This window comes from Chrysochloris asiatica, unplaced genomic scaffold, assembly GCF_000296735.1.
Source record: "Chrysochloris asiatica unplaced genomic scaffold, ChrAsi1.0 scaffold00028, whole genome shotgun sequence".
NCBI lineage: Eukaryota > Metazoa > Chordata > Mammalia > Afrosoricida > Chrysochloridae > Chrysochloris > Chrysochloris asiatica.
Window position 1 is genome coordinate 22,430,718 of NW_006408546.1, and position 16,994 is coordinate 22,447,711.

At 40.3% G+C, this 16,994-nt stretch overlaps 1 pseudogene; it reads right to left on the minus strand.

Moving 5' to 3' along the window:
• Nucleotides 1-7,668: 7,668 nt before the first annotated feature.
• Nucleotides 7,669-15,835, minus strand: LOC102821111 (annotated as a pseudogene).
• Nucleotides 15,836-16,994: the final 1,159 nt, after the last annotated feature.

Here is a 16,994-nt window from a genome sequence, read left to right on the forward strand (position 1 = left end):
ATGATTGATCACTCCATGGTGAGCAGACCTTACTAATGTGGCTACCTACCCCCTTCAGCACTCCCATCCCCAAACCTATCTATTGCTTGAATGAAAATTGGGCCACTAGGATGAGTTCCTTTCCAGTCCTGAATGGTGTTTGAGGGTCATAGTCTCAGGTTCCTCCAGTCTTTCTGACTAGAAAACCCAGTCTTTTTGTAAAATAATATTCAGTTTGTTCCACATATTCTCCCACTCTATCCAGGACCCTTTACTATGACTTCTTTCAGAGAAGTTGGTGGTGGTAGCTGAGTATCTGTACTTCTGGGCTCAGAATCATGAAGACTGATGTTCAGTCTGAAAACAGATTGTCTTCATGATCTGTCTGCAGTTCTTTGTCTAGCCTTCTCTGACTCACAAATACTGTGTGTGTTGCAGCCAAATCAGAATATTTTATTTCCTGAAGTTGTTCTGGCATTTTTGACCTCCAAGTCTTTGCTTCCATTGTGTCACCTGTCCCTGATTCAGATTGGGAAACTCCTTCACTTTAGGAGTCTTAGCTTAAATGCCTTCTTTATCAGGACTTTGCTTCTACATTTGTCTAATTTAGCATTATGCTCCTTCCTTTGAGCATATCTTTTCCCTTGATGTTGTTATCTAGTGCCGTTGTGTGGATTCTGACTCACAGTGACCCAGATAGGTTTTCAGAGGAGCTGCTGGTAGGATTGAATACAGTGCTTATCCTACAGTGCCACACCAGGATTCCATTGCTTTTACAGGCCTAAAATATCCCTCTTCTATGAATTGTGTGCTCATGACCTTTTACATTTTTCTATTTTAGTTTATTACTTGTAAGGATTCTAGTTATCAGTTACCCTGAATCACTACCAGAAAAAAACTATTGAAAGCTAAGTATATTCTACCCACTGATGACAGAGAATTAGTTATGACTTGGAAGGGAAATTTCAGAGGTTAGAGGGCTTTAGGTTTGTCCTGGGTGGTTTCTAGTCAGATCTTGCAAGTTGGAGAATTGTTAGAGATTGTGCTGAATATATAGTTTAGATTAATTGTAGGCAAAGCTAGTTGAGGCTCGTGAAGTTAATATTGCTAAGTAAGATGTCAGTTTTGATAAGAAGACTTTTATTTAGTTTTAAGTCTTATCTTGCAAACACTGTATTTGTTTGAGCAAGAAGCTCAGTTATTTTTGCTTCGTCTAGTTTGGTTTCACAGAGAGACTATGAAGGTTTATTATTAGGTTTGTATCTTAGTCTATTAACTTCTTTGAAACCCGTCCACTATGGGCTCCCCTGTTAAAGAAAATTAAAACAAGCTCATGACAGTGAATGTATGATTTTGTGGATATTCCAGCTAAATTTAGAGACCATCTCAACAACAGATTTGATGGGTTGAACCGTAATGACCAATGACCAGATGAGTTGTGGGATGACATCAAGAAAGAGATCATTATAAAGGCAGGGAAGAGAAACAGGTCAGAAAAGTCTCTAAAACTTGTTCTTGAATGTAGAGTGGCTAAAACAAATGAAAGAAATGATGCAGTAATAGAGTGCAACACAAGATTTCAAAAGACTGTTCTAGAAGACAAAGTACTATAATGAAATGTGCAAAGACTTGGAACTAAAAAACCAAAGGGAAAGACATACTCAGCATTTCTCAAGCAGGAAGAACTGAAGAAGAAATTCAAGTATTGAATTGCTAAATTGAAGAAGTTCAAGGACATAATATTGAATGACACAGGAAGTATCAAAAGATGCTTTAGTCACTGTGCTAAAAATAATTGTTCCATATTCAACCATTTCAGAAACTAGCATATGATAAAGAACTAATTGTATTGAAGGGTGAAATAAATCGAAGCTGTACTGAAGGTTCTAGCAAAAATCAAGGCTCCTGGAATTGGTGGAATATCAATTAAAATGTTGCAACAATGAATGCATTACTACAAGTACTCATTTGTCTAGGCCAAGAAATTTAGAAGACACCTATCTGGTCAACTGAACGGAAGAGATCTATATTTGTGCCCATGATGAAGAAAGATGAGCCAACAAAATGCAGAGATTATCTAACAATGTCTTTATTATAAGATAAATTGTAAGTAGAATTGCACTGAATATAATAATAATAATAATAATAATAAAGTTGAAATAATACATCAACAGGGAGCTGCCAGAAATTCAAGTCAGTTTCAGAGGCGGATGTGGAACAAGGGATATCATTGCTGGTGTCAGATGGATCTTGGCTAAAAGCAGAGAATACCAGTGTGATGTCTATTTGTGCTTTACTGACTATGTAAAGATATTCAAGTGTGTGACTCTTAGAAATTACAGATAATTTTGTGAAGTATAGTGATTCCAGGACTTAGTTCTGCTCACTTGGAACATGTACACAGACCAAGAGGCAGTCATTTGAACAGAACTAGGGGACGCTTCATGACTTAAAAGTGATAAATGTTGTCAGGGTCATATTATTTCATCATAATTTTTGAATCTGCATGGGAGTCTTGGTGCGGCTCTGTGGGTTAATGCGCCAGACTACAAAGCCATTTGAACTGCAAGGTCAATGCTTCAATCTCACCAGCTGATGCTCAGAAACCCTATACAGGGTTGCTATGGGTTGGAATCTACTCAATGACACTTAAAAACAACAACATGCTGAGCCAAAATTCTAAAAAGCTGGACTATATGAAGAAGAATACAGTATCCGGATTAGAGAAAGTCTAATGAAAAGACTGATTTGCAGATGACACATCTTGCTTGCTGAAAATGAAGAGGACTTGAAGTATATCTGGAGATCAAAGACTGTAGTCTTAAGAATGGATTATACCTCAACATAGGAAAACAAAAATGCTCAGAACTGGACCAATAAGCAACACTATGAGAAGGAGCTCTGGTAGCACAGTGGTTAGGAATCGGGCTGCGAACCACAAGGTCAGCAGTTCGAAACTACCAGCTGTTCTGTGGGAGAAAGATGAGGCTTTCTGCTCCCATAAAGATTTACAGCCTCAGAAACCCCGTACAGGGTCGCTGTGAGTCAGAACTGACTCCATGGCACATAACCACCAACCACCTGAAGAAAAGATTTATATCGTGAAGGATTTCATTTTAGTTGGATCCACAACAGTACCCATAAATTTGTTGTTGTTATGTGCCATCGAGTTGGTTCCGACCCATAGCGACCCTGTACAGGGTTTCCGAGGGTGTAAATCTTTACGGGAGTAGAAAGCCTCATCTTTCTCACGCGGAGCAGCTGGTAGTTTCGAACCACTGCCCTTAAGGTTCGCAGCCCGATTCGTAACCACTACGCTACCAGAGCATAAAAGTAGCAGTAAAAAAATTGAATGACGTATTTATTGTGCAAATTTTCCTGCAAAAGACCTCTTTAAAATGGTAAAGAGCAAAAATTTTGAGGATTAAAGTATGTCTTTTCCAAGCAATGATATTTTCAATCACATAATATGCCCGATAAAGTTGGACTAAGAATGGGAAAGATTGAAAAAGAATTAGGTGTTGGCATAGAATATTAAATGTACCATGGATATGTGTAAGAACCAACATGTTTGTTTTGGAAGAAATACAGCCAGAATGCTCCTTAGAAACACGGATGGCAAGACTTTGTCTCATATACTTTGGTCATGTTGTCAGGAGGGACCAGTCCCTGGCTATGGCAATCATGCTTGGTAAAGTGTAGCATCAGTGACAAAGAAGATGATCGACAACAAGATGAAAATTGATTGATGCCGTGCAATGAACTGGATTGATGCCATGCATAGCAATCATTGTGAGGATGGTTTAGGACTAGACAGTGTTCTATTCTATTGCACACAGAATTGAATGAGTCGGAATCAACAGAACGTTTAAAAACAACAGCAACCACAGGGATTACAGTTAATAAATTTTACCGTTGATACCTCTATTTATATATAGTTCTTTTGAGATATTTATGGGGTTATTATGTAAACTTGAATGAAGTCTATTTATTTATACTAATTATATGGCAATTTTTAAAACATTTGAAGAGACCACCAATACTTTAACGTCTGTGAAGCTGAGCAAGTTTCAGAGCAAAGTTGTTTCTACCATCTCAGTTGAATGTGTTTATTTTTCAAATGCATACATTAGTGACAAAATTATAGGGACTTTCTCTCCTTGTTAAATCTTAGGCTTTTGCCTATCCAGTTGTGTCACAATTACATATCTACTTACACAAAGTGTTACAGTTCATGGACATTGTGTCTGCTTCAATATCATGCAAGATTCAGGCATATGGTGTAGGCGTTACATACGCTATTTTAATTCCATTTCAGATTGTATCCTATGTACTATAAGAACTTATTTTAAGTTTCTCTCTCTTTTTTTTTGAAAACACAAATGCTTTAATGAGGCTATCAAGAACAACAGTGTGATTATTTCACTGGATACATTAGTATTGATCCATAACTTAGAATGCTACAGACTATATAGAAATTACTGCTGCCTCCAACAGCAGGTAACTGTTATTAATATTACAGGACCAAGTGTCCACAAGAGACAGTCACTAGGCATTCTTTTTAAGAACTGGTTTTCCTTTACACCGTTATCAGTATCAACTTTTCCCCAGTACATTTTTCACTAACATTAAGTACATTCCTTTGTGCTTTTGCTTTATGTCTTTTTACTTCCTATGTATTTTATTCTTATTCCTTTATTATTTAAAAAAAAAAAAAACACAGAAAGAACTGTGTCATCCCATGTATGACCATGTTGGTTATATGGTTTTTTGGGCAAAGTCAGAAGGGTTTGGTATTTCCAATGACTTACCAAGAGGCAGGTGAACAATTTTGGCATTTTGGGCCCTTCATATGGAAGCCGGATCTCAGTCACAATTCTGCACACTAGAGATGGGGTTGTGGATCGTTCTCTTTATATAAAATGGCATGCTCAAACCACCTCCTCTGAGCATAACTAGTCCCTACAACAAATCCACACACGATTTGGGAAAAAAGAAAGAAAGAAAACCACCCCTGAGACTGCAGTATTCTCTTGGTCTGGCTCACCTGCCACACCCAGAAATTGCCTTTTAAGGAGAAAGGGACAGGGAAGTAGGTGGTCCTAAGCTCAGGAGTTGTCAGAGTCAGGGTAACGGTACAAGATGCCATACTTTCTCTGAACAAAGCTTGCTGTCAGGTTGCCTAATCCTGGTAGTAATTCCCTGGCCATGAGTTAGTCAACACTGCTGTATTTTTTTTTAATCCTTTAAAATCAGCTAAGGAAAATTAGCATCACAGCATTGCAATGTTCACCCTGAGCCCCCAGCCCCACATATAAATATGAAGAGAAAAAGAGACGATTCAATGCTTGTATCAGTGAACACTGTAGTACAATCAGCTGTCCATACAGATTTGAATCACTGTTCTAATAAAACAACAACAACAACAATAAAAAACCTATGCTTTTAAGGGAGTTGAAAGAACTGGAATATATCTCCCCTACCCCCTTAAGTAATAAAGCTATCAAGCTGATAGCAACCATCAACATTTCCAAGGATTCTCATTGTCCAGTATGCATGGGAACTATGCAATTGATTATTTTCACATAAGCCATTCATTCATACATTGGACAATCGCCCCTCCTGTCTCAATTCTGCATCACCCATCATCAAATCTCATTTGACAGTTAAAAACTTTTAAAAAATAACCAACCAAAAATCCCCTCCTGAAAAAGATTTCCTGAGGAATGAGGTTGGTACTCTGTCACTAAAATATATTTAATATTAAAAACATTGTTAGGAACGTTGGAAATTCTCATATTATCTACATAGGCACCATGCTACATGTTCCTCTTGACTACAGATGCCACCTTGAAACATTACATTTCAGTCTGTGCTGGCCTCCCAAAGATTACTGCTATATTTAAGGCATTTCATTTTGAATCAATATGCTGTATGTCGCTTGTTCTTCTATTGTAGGCTGCAACTAAGAAGTTCCATTCAGCATCCTGACTAATAACTCCATATTATCATCTGAAGAACACACGGAGGCCTGATAGGTGACATGTAACACTACTGGTATTGCATAGGACTACACAAGTAGATAATGTACTGAATCTAACTTTACAACATTGCTGTTTGTTAAAACATTGTTATCAAGTAACAGTATTTTCCCAATACAGTTTTTGTTGTTGTTAAGTACTGTTGAGTCGGTTTCAACCCATAGCAACCCTGAATGGGGTTTCTAAGGCTGTAAATATTTAGGGGAACAGAAAACCTCATCTTTCTCCCACAGAGCAGCTGGTAGTTTCGAACTGCTGACCTTGCCGTTCGAAGCCCAATTCGTACCCACTACACTACCAGAGTTCCTTTCCCAATACAGTAGTTCTTAAAAAAAAAAAATTCAGCAAGTTTGCTGAAATAAATTCCAGTTTAAATGACTGTAATGGACATACTACAGCTATAGTTATCAGTTTCCAAGAATATTATTTATATATCACTGAAAATAAATATGCAAGTTTAGTTTCTCTCTAAAGTCTGGTTTCAACCTATTAATACTACGCCTTAAATGTGTGGAAACAGTTTTGATTGAGGCTGTAATATACAAAATATGTGCAAAAATTCTCTGAAACACAAGAACTGGCATAAAAATCTTCTCTGATGTGTTGTACCAAGAATGAGGAAAACCACCAGTGAGCCGTGGAAACACTGAAAATGTCTCAGTTTAAGATGCACGGTCTTACAAAAATTAATACAAACATATGGAAAAGAATTATGATCACAAAGAATCCGTACAAATCAATGAACAGTAAAACATAACTTAAAAATAAAAATTGTAAAACCAATTCAAAATTTTCCCAGTTTGGTTTTCTTATCAGGGGCAAAAATTAAGGGGAAAAAAAGAATAAAATCAACTTTCAGTGCTCCTCAATATTTTTACTTTGAGAGGATATTAATTTCCATTTCAAAAGAAAACATGTTTCATGAAAACTTGAATCATACTCGTAGATGGGAAAGTGAAATAGCACTGAGACACACAGAGCAAGTCTGGGCTTGGACTATCTCTCAAAGTCCACTTCCACATCTCTTCAGCAACACCTGCACTTATATTTCTAACCAGACAATCCTTATGAAGAGGGCTGCACTTCTTTTCATCATTTACAGAATACAGTTTTTCTTTAAATAGTTTGCAGTATAAAGACTAAACAATATTTGAAAGGTACTGTATCTTTAATGCCAACGAATCAATACATTTGCAAAATGGAACCAAGTTAATGTCAATTTCTTTCTCTCTGTTTTTGTTTTTTTTGGTTGCTTTACATTCTTTCAATAATTATTAAGCTATACATTTAATTCCCAAGGAAGTCAAAGGCATAAAATCTCAAACCAGGATTCCCCTGAATAACAGTGGACAAATATTTATCTTAAGCAAAGTCCCCTTGCTTAGAAAGCTAAAGTTTGTGGTGAATTCAGTTCACAGATACTGTACGTTTATTGCACAATACTTTGGAGGCATTTGTAGTTTGTAAAACAGAATATACAAACCTGTTTCCCAAAATCTAAAAATAAAATGTATCCTGAGCTATTGATAATGCATGAAAAAATTCCTATTAAAGGAAAATTATCAAGAGAACTCCATTTGAATAAATAATTAAAGCTCTGAATCAAGAAAGGGAGCAGTTTGTTAGAGTGCAGACCAGGTAGGACTTGCTAACAAGCATCCTCAGTCTCTTCCATACTCATAGTACTCCTCCAGCAGCTGCTCCCAGCAATACTGAGGGAAGAAGTGGATTGGTTATGCCAATGGGAGAAAGGGTATCATCCTTCAAAATATCTTCCAGTTTGGATCCCATTTTTGCAGGGACGCTGTAGGTTTGATTGCTCTCAGTCCTGACTCCCAAGCTGTTATTGAAGTTTATGGTAGAATCTGGGAGATTCAGGGTGGTTGTGCAAGGTAAGTCTATGTGATGCTGAAGTGGGTCTTGCTTGCAGTTTCCAAGGACTGGTTCTTACTTGATGACATGATTCACCAAACCTGGAGAGCAGAAAGTCATGGATGGATAAGGAAAAGTCTTTGAGCTTATGCTTGCATTTCAATTTCTGGAATTCTGAGCAGTAAATGCCAGTTGACATACTCCAGTTTCTTCTGTCAGTTTCTTCTGTCCCTTGCACATTGCTATTTCCATTGTAGCTTTTGAATATAGTCTACAGATGCTTTTAAAATGGTTCCTTGGTTCTAGCACATGTCTGGATCATTTGACCTGGGAATCAAAGTACCTGGTTTTTTTAATGTAGTCATTTATGTTAAATCTTCTCCTTCATTCAATCAAGTTGTTATTTTTTATTATTATTTTTTTGCCTTTTTTTAGCCAAAGCTTTTGCTTCACACTGTGGGGAAAAATACACACTGTGAGCTGCTTTTTTATGTTGGCAAGGTTGGCTGGACAGGAGGTGCTGATGGTCAGCTTTGCAGGTGGTAATCCTTGGCAACTGTCGAGGTCAATCACTAGCAACGTAATTCCTATTTGCAAGGCAGGATCCATCAAGCTCAGAATTTCTTCATTATAGCTTGATTCTAAGCTAATGATGTCATCGATTACATCATCCATCTGTGAGCACAATGCTCCTGAGTGTGTGTTCCTACTCAAGACACTCCCTCTCTGCCCTCTTTTTCACAGTGGGGAGTTAAGATTAAACATAGCCAAGGGCTGTTGGGGGCGTTGCTCCCTGGTACAGGTGGCATGACATAATCACCAATCTGGTTTGGACATGGCAAGCTCAGGACTTGGTTGGCATGTTTATCTGCTAAGGTGGCAGAAAGGTATTGCTATACCGGCTGCCTTTGGGCGTGTTGTATGTGATACTTCTTGGATTTTCAAGTTGGGTCTGCACCATAAGGACTTTAATCGGCACCTGGGTGGGAGAGGGAAGGGTTCTAGGCACCCTGATGTTTCTGACTGGTGTCTCACTCACCGGTACTCTCTGTTGCAGGAACTGGGCTGCCTGCAACCCCTGATGCTGCTTACTGCTATCCTATGTCTACTCACACATGAGTTGCTGGTGTGGCAAGATGCGTGATGTCATGCTGGAGGAGCTTACTGGAAACTTGGAGGCTCCAGGATGCTCTGCAGAAGATTATGGGGAAAGTGAACAGGGTACATTTCAGAATCAAGAAGTAACTCAAGAAGCAGTCAAGATCGCCCCTTTCTGCTGTACTACACACATGCCTCACTCTTATCTTCAGCTTCTCAGCCGTGCGGTCTCTTGCCTTTGCCTCAGCCCTTGGGCCTAGAGCCTGAAACTGCTTTTTCTCCATACCACCACCTCTGCCTTCACCTCTGCCATTGCTGTTTTTCTAGATAGGGATCTCACGTTCCACGCAGGCTCTTCCTTCTTGATGGCCCTAGGAGGGGGCCATGCCTGTTTCGCAGGTGGCTCCTGTTATCCTTCTTGATGGCCCTAGGAGCTTCCACTAGGAGCTTCCACGCCTGTTTTGCAGGTGGCTCCTGTTAAATCTCCCTGGAGGGCAAAATGAACCTATCCCAGCAGCAGAGCCCTGAGTGTTTTATTAGCTTGGCCCCACCCCATCACTTGGTAGGACTTAAGACAACATTGGATAGAAACGCCATATCAAGCAAATTCAAGGTACCATACTGCTGTTTAAATGAATTTTAAAATTAAGGACTGAGAAGTGAGGTCAAGGACTTCCAGCTTGATGGCAGATTAGTGAGAAGGGCTGTGCAGACCTCTGCCAGCAATAATACAGAATACCGGATGAAGCAGGCTCTGGGGATGGCCCTGAAATTCTGAACTACACATAAAGGAATATTTAACAGAACGAAGGCTTACTGCTAGTGGGATTTGTAGCAGAAGCAAGAAAGGTGGTCTTTTGTCATCTGCAACTGCCTGTGGGTCCTGAAGTGGCCACCTTGACCGGGTCTGAAAGGATGGAGACAGGATGAAGGCAGCGCTCCCGTCACAGGGGTCTGGCAGTTCATCAGAGATAAAGGTATGAACGTTTTTTTCCTGTTAGTTGGTATCTGTCTATCTGTGTTTCTCCACTCTGGTGTCTACAGGGGATGCCTGAGTAGTCACCCGCGCCGCCCCCCTCCCCCAAGCCCTGGAGTGTTCTAGTTTATCTACTTTTATATCTTCTGTTTATAATATAAGGAGCTCTGGTAGCATAATAGTTACGAGTTGGGCTGCTAATCTCAAAGACAATAGTTCAAAACTACCAGCTGTTTGGCAGGAGAAAGATGAGGCTTTCTGCTCCTGTAAAGATTTACAGCCTCAGAAGTCCTATGCTGCTGGGTCGCCATGAGATGGAACCCACAACTCCCCTACCCCCACCCCATCACCATTCATGAATGAAATGTGAGTGCTAGGTATTTTTAGTAGACAACTTGAAAACAATAACCCTAAATATATTAATACCTTCTCAGACTTCAATTTTCAGTAATTGTAGCTTTTCTTGTGGTTGCAAAGGAGTTGTTTTAAAAAAAAATAAAATAAAATAAAATGTATTCATTTTTAAATGAGCATCTCTTGCTCTTGTCTCCAGCCAGGTGCCTGGCATGGGCCCTTTCCGTGTCTCCTCACTGGCTGGGCCCAGGCCTGCCTTCCTCACCACCTAGCCATAGTCTTGAACCTGTGGGGAAGGAGGTCTTTTCCCTGCCTTGGAAGAGGACATGTAACTGATTTCTGTTCTTTTGACTCTGCTTTAAAACTCTCTTTCTACATTTGGAGTGCTGGGCCTGGTTTGTTTTTAACAAAATTGCAGTCTTGGGTCAGAAATGAATGTGGGGGGTGCAGGAAAGAAGAAAATTCCAAAAGCATGAATGTGGTATATTGGTTTGTAGACCAGCTGAACTCGGGACTGTTTCCGTAAGTCTGCTCTTCAGGGATTCTCTGTGGTGCTGGCCAAGGACTCTTGTTCCAAAGGCTGGGAAGAGCAGCTCCTCAGTCTCTGGGCTGGCTCCTTCCAGTTGTGCCTTCCCCAGGGCCATCCTGTGCAGAGTTTTGTCAGCTCCAGCCTTCCTTCTGCCTTCCCTCTATGGCCTCAGGCACTCAGATTTTCCTGGGCCAAGGAAGGGGGTGTTCTCACTTCTCCCAAAGAACTCAGGTGTAAGTGAGCCCTTCACACACCTGCACTTTGTCCCTTTCAAAGGTTCTTCTAGTGAATACTTTAAAAAGCTACAAAATGTTAGTTTCCCCCAGGGTAGAAAACAAAAGAGGAAGTGCTGCTGTAATTGGGAGCATAGGTGTTCCCAAAAAGGGAGCCCCATCTCAGCATCACTGCCTTTATCTTGGCCTCCCCCAGGGCTGGGCTGGGTGGGGTTCTTGATGCCCTCCCTCTCTTTGGGGTGGGAGGGAGTTCCTGAGCCTTTCCTTGTCCCTGAAGGCAGGAATCACAAAGCCTTTGTAAATTGCTTCAGGTGCAGGACACCTCCCAGTCAGGATTCGTTGTCCTCCATTTTCCTTTCAATTTCCAAAGATTAGATCTGGCCTCTGGAAGTAACCAGGTGGCCAGACCGAAGCTTGGTGTCCTGAGTATTCCCCCTGCTTGTCCCAAGGTTCTAAAGCCACAGAAAGAAGTGGAACAGAGTCCCCCAAACTCATATGGCCATTTCCCTGGTGCCTGGTCCCACTGCAGGTACAAGGAAGAAAGCTCTAGAGACTAGCCAGAAATGTTGTCTCCTGAAGGAAAGAAGAGCTTATTCCAAGGCCTGCTGTGACTTCAGACCCAGACCCTGTCCTCGGACTCCACTAGCCTGATAATGTGGACAACCTAGGGTTAGTCAGCCCTTGGGCCAAACCTTCTGCCCTCTGGGCCCAACCATGTGTGAGCAATAAGAGGCACTAAGCCTGTTCCAGTTTCTGGGACCCTTTCTGCCCTTCTTTGGCTTTCCACATGTTTCTGGTTTGAAGAAGGCTGTGCCCCCATTCCTTATGCCAGACTCGTCCAAGTGCCAGGAGTGGGACCTGTGCGTGACCAGAGCCTAGGATGACTCGGTGGGAGTGTCCGTGCTCCTCATGCATGAAGCCTTGCTGTATAGGCCTCTCTTCTGTCCACCCTATGTGTCTGCATTCCCTATCAGAAATGCCATTCCCAGTTCCCCATCTCTTCCCTTCTCTGGAGAAGTAATGTGGCCAAATAAACCTAACTAGGGTCCCTTGAGTGGACCACAGCCATCTTAAAGTCATTATTTGATGTCTGGCTTCCAGTTTCACAGTGTGTTAGGAGGCATGTGATGAATGCAAAACTTGCTCCTCAGAGGAATCAGGCCTCCATTTTGGAGGAGGCCAAGATTGGGAGGGAGCCGTTTCATCCTTGCATCTGTTTTATGGTTTCCCATGATCCCTTACCCTTTGAGACTGGTCTCCAACAAGCAGTAGGCCACAGTGCCTAGTCAGCATCAATTCAAGCCATGCCAGGAATTGGCCCAGTTGCTGGGTTCAGTTCTTTAAGGTGCTTCTTAAGGGACACAGTGTGTCTTTCTGATTGGGGCTCTAAATCAAAAGCCTGATGTTCATGTCCCTCTCATAATTGGAGCTTTGGACACAGGACCTGTTTGGAAAAGGGTCAGGTAAGGGTTTCCACTCTGCACATTGTAGAGGGGACACTCTTATCGGCCCATGGGTCCCTTATTAGAGAGGAGTACAGATGTGTCCTGGACCCTAATGCACGTTTAGTTGCTGAATAGGTAATAATCCTTTAGTAAGTTTGCTTTCAGTTAACATGGGACCTTCTGTTTAGTTCCCTCTTGCCTCCCAAAGATTTTGATCACTTTATAAATGTGTGTAAACTCACTTCGGTTAACAATGGCTCAGAAGCTGCTTTGTGCTAAAGCATGGGCAGTCTCCAGGCAGCCATTCCTCGGGAAACAGATCGCTTTCTACTCTGCTGCCCCGGCTCTCTTCCCCACTCACAGTCCGTCCTGCAGCCACGTCCCAGCCTAGGTCTAGAGTCTGGGAAGACAGGGTTTAGTCAAATTTGTCCTTTTTTTCTTTTAAGCCAATTGATCACTATACTCATCCAGGGAAGGGGAGGTTGGAGGTACTGGCCAACTGTCCCATCGCATTCTTGCCATAAGACTTGTCCTTGAAGCAGGCCCTCCTCTTTGGACCCCATGAACTTCTCCACTTATTATTCTAAGTTTGTACGGTCTGTCTCATACCGCTTTTTTACTGCAAGACACCATTTGGAGGATAGGGGGATCTGCTTTCCACTGTGATTGGGCTATGGGAGTCTGACTACCTTTGTTAAAGATTCATGGATAAGTTTGTTGTATTCAAAAACTTGAAACGTAGGACGCCTTTAAGTGTCTGTTTATATTTTTTGGAATATTTGTATTACTTAACAATTAATGAAAGCATGTTTTAAGAAACCCATTCAGGAATGGGAAAAATAAATAAAGTAATATCCTTAAAGACTGCTTTGTAAACCAAAATCGTTCCTGATGTTATACTACAAAACAACAAAAACAAAAATAAACAGCGTTCCTTGGATCCTGAGCCTGAAGCAAAGTAGTTTTCACCTCAATACCAAATTCCACTTTGTGTGTGTGTGTTTATACAGAGGTTCTCAATGCTATTATTGATTTAATTAAAATGGAGTTTATAAACTAATTTAATCAAAATACATTGCTATGGCTTCCACTGATCCTAGCTACCCTGTGAAGACAGCCTTCCAAAGTTAGGAGCAGCTCAAAAGACTATGGGGAAATAAGCCTTCATAGGACCTGCTTTTCTCTGATCTAGTCTAGTCTTGGAAGAAGTACAGCCAGAGTGCTCCGTAGAGGCCAAGATGGCCAAACTTCGTCTCTCATACTTTGGACATATTGTCAGGAGGGATATCATGTTTAGTAAGGGGGAGGGTCAGAGAAAAAGGGGAACCCCCAATGAGATGGATGGGCCAAGGGGTAGCATCAATGAACTCAAGCGTGGCAACAATAGTGAGGTTGGCCCAGGATCAGCCAGTGTTTCGTTTTGCTATGCATAAGGTCACTATAGGTCAGTGCCGGCTCAATGTCACCTAACACCAGCAGGTTACAAAATCTGTACGATTCTAAACAGGCATTTTCTATCTTAACTGGCCATTGCAATTCACTGGGAAGCATTAATAGGTACTGATATCAAGATCTCAATCCTGGAGAATCTAATGTAATTTCTTTGGTAGACAGCTTTAACAAAAGGACCTTTACGTAATTCCAATGTGTAGTCAAGGTGAAGATCCAATGTTTAAAGTCCTCCATGATGTTTTGATGAGATCAGGCAGCACGAGGAAGTCTATTGTTAGAAAAACTCTGTTGAAACAGAATGCTGAAATCATCATCATATCATAAAAAGAACCCAAAACCAGCAGAATAGTTAATATTTCTTAGGGTCTTCCAAGGCGTCAAGTATAATGTTATTGTTGTGTTTGTTGTTAGGTCACATCCAGTAGCTCTGACACATAGTGACACTATGAACAACAGAACGAAACACTATCAGGTCATGCATCATCCCCACAATTGTTAAACTTGAGCACAATGCCTCTGTTTGTCCCAATTCATTTCATTAGGTGCCTTCCTCTTTGTCACTGACCATCCACTTGACTTAAGTCTGTTGTCTTTTTCTAGGAACTGGTCTCTCCTGATAACATGTCTGAAGTCTGAGAGATAAACTCTCATATCCGTTCTGGCTTCAAATGAGCATTCTGGCTGTACTTCTTCCAACACAGTTTTATTTGTTACTCTAGAAGTCCTTGGTACTTTCAGGATTCGTCTCCAACACTATAACTCAAAAGAATCAATTCTTCTGTGGTCTTCCATATCCATTGTACAAAATTCACATAAATATGGGGTTATTGAAAATACAATAGCTTGGGTCAGACATACCTTAATCCTCAAACACTTAAAAGAGGTCTTGTGCATTAAAGTTGCCTAATGCATTACATTGATTGATTTTCTTGGCTACTGCATCCATGAATGTTGATTGTGGATGTAAGCAAAATAAAGTCTTTGACAACGTCAATCTTTGCTCCATTTATCAAGTTGTTATTTATTAGTCCTGTTGTAAGGATTTTTGTGTTCTTTATCTTGTGGTGCAATCTACTGAAGGCTATAGTCTTCCTCCTCTTCACTTTTAGCAAGCAAGGTTGTATGATCTGCATATCACAGGTTGTTAATGAGTCTTCCTCCAATCCTAATGCCACATTGTTCTTAATCCAATCCAACTTTTCAGATTATTTGCTCAGCATACAGATTGATAAATAGAATTAAATGGCAAAGCCCTCACACACACCTTTTCTAACATTCAGTATTCTGTTGGTTTGTTCAAACATTTGTCTCTTGGTCTGTGTACAAATTCTTCATGAGCACAATTAATTGTTGCAGAATATCCATTCTCCTCAATGTTATTCATAGTTTGCCATAATCAAACCATTTTCCTTAGTCAACAATGCACAAGTAAACATCTTTCTCGTGTTCTCTGCTTTCAGCAAAGATCCATCTGACATCAGAAATGAAAACCGTCATTCCTCATTTTCTTCTGAATCTGGTTTGAACTTCTGGCAGTTTCTTGTCAATGGACTGTTGCCGTAATTTAAAAATTCAGCAAAATGTTATTTGCCCGTAATATTAATGACATTATTTAATGATTTCCACATTCATTTGGGTCAACACTTACTGGAATTGGCACAAATATGTATCTTATCCAATCAGTTGGCCCAGTTAGCTGTGTTCCAAATTTTTTGGTAGAGATGAGTGAGTGACATCAGGACTTCATCAGTTGTTTGAAATATTTCAGTTTGTATTCCATCAATTCCTGGGGCCTTGTTCTTTGTCAATGCCCTCAGTGCAACTTGCACGTCTTCCTTCAGTTCCATCAGTTCTTGAGCATATGCTAACTCTTGAAATAGTTGAATATCTACCATTTCTTTTGGCACAGTGATTCTGTTTCTCTTCCATGTTCTTTTGATGCTTTCTGCATTTATCAGAGTCTTTTGCCTGTGTTTTTGTTGTTGAGTACTATTCAGTCAGTTCTGACTCATAGCAATTCTGTATAGGATTTCCAAGGAGTAGCTGGTGAGTTTGAATCACCAACCTTGTGGTTCAAGCTGACCTTGCAGTCAAGTGCTTATCCTGTAGTGCCACATCAGGAATATAATCCTTCAATATTGCAAATCAGGGTTTGAATTTTTTTTTTTTTTTTCACCTTGAAAAATGTTGAGTATCTTATTTCCTTTTGGATTTCTAACTCCAGGACTTTGCACATTTCATTATTTTATCTAGTTTTGTCTTCTCCAACTGTCCTTTGAAATTTTCTGTTCCACTCTTTGACTTCCTCATTTCTTCCATTTGCTTTAGCGTCTCTATGCTGGAGACCAAGTTTCAGAGTATCTTGTTTCATCCAATGTGGTCTTTGCTTTCTTTCCTGTCTTTTAAATGATCTTTTGCTTTCTTCCTTTATGATGTTCTTGATGTCGCCCCTCAACTCTTCCTGTCTTTGGTCATTAGTGTCTACTGCTTTAATCTTTTCTTGAGATAGTCTCTAAATCTAGGTGGGATATGTTCAAGATCATACCTTGGCTCTCATGGACTTGTTTTGTTTTTCTTCAGCTTCAGCCTGAACCTGTATATGAGTAATTAATGGTCTGTTCCATAGTCTGGCCCTTGCCTGTTTTGGCTGATGATGGCTTTTTCACCATCTCTCTCCTAAAATGTAGTCGATTTGATTCCTGTGTATTCCATCTTATGAGGTCCATTTGTGATGTTTCCCTTCATTTGTTTAAAAAGTGTGTTTACAGTGACTAGGTCGTTGCTCTCACAAAATTCTGTCTTGCGATGCACATGTAATTTCTACCACAATGGCTATATTTCCCAACTACTGATCCAACCTTCACATTTTTTCCCTAACTTTCATATTACAATCACCAGTAACTATCAATACATCTTGATTGCATGTTTCATCAATTTTAGACTGAAGAAGCTGGTAAAATTTTACAATGGCATCATCACTGGCTTTAGTATTTGGCACATAAGTTTGAATAATAG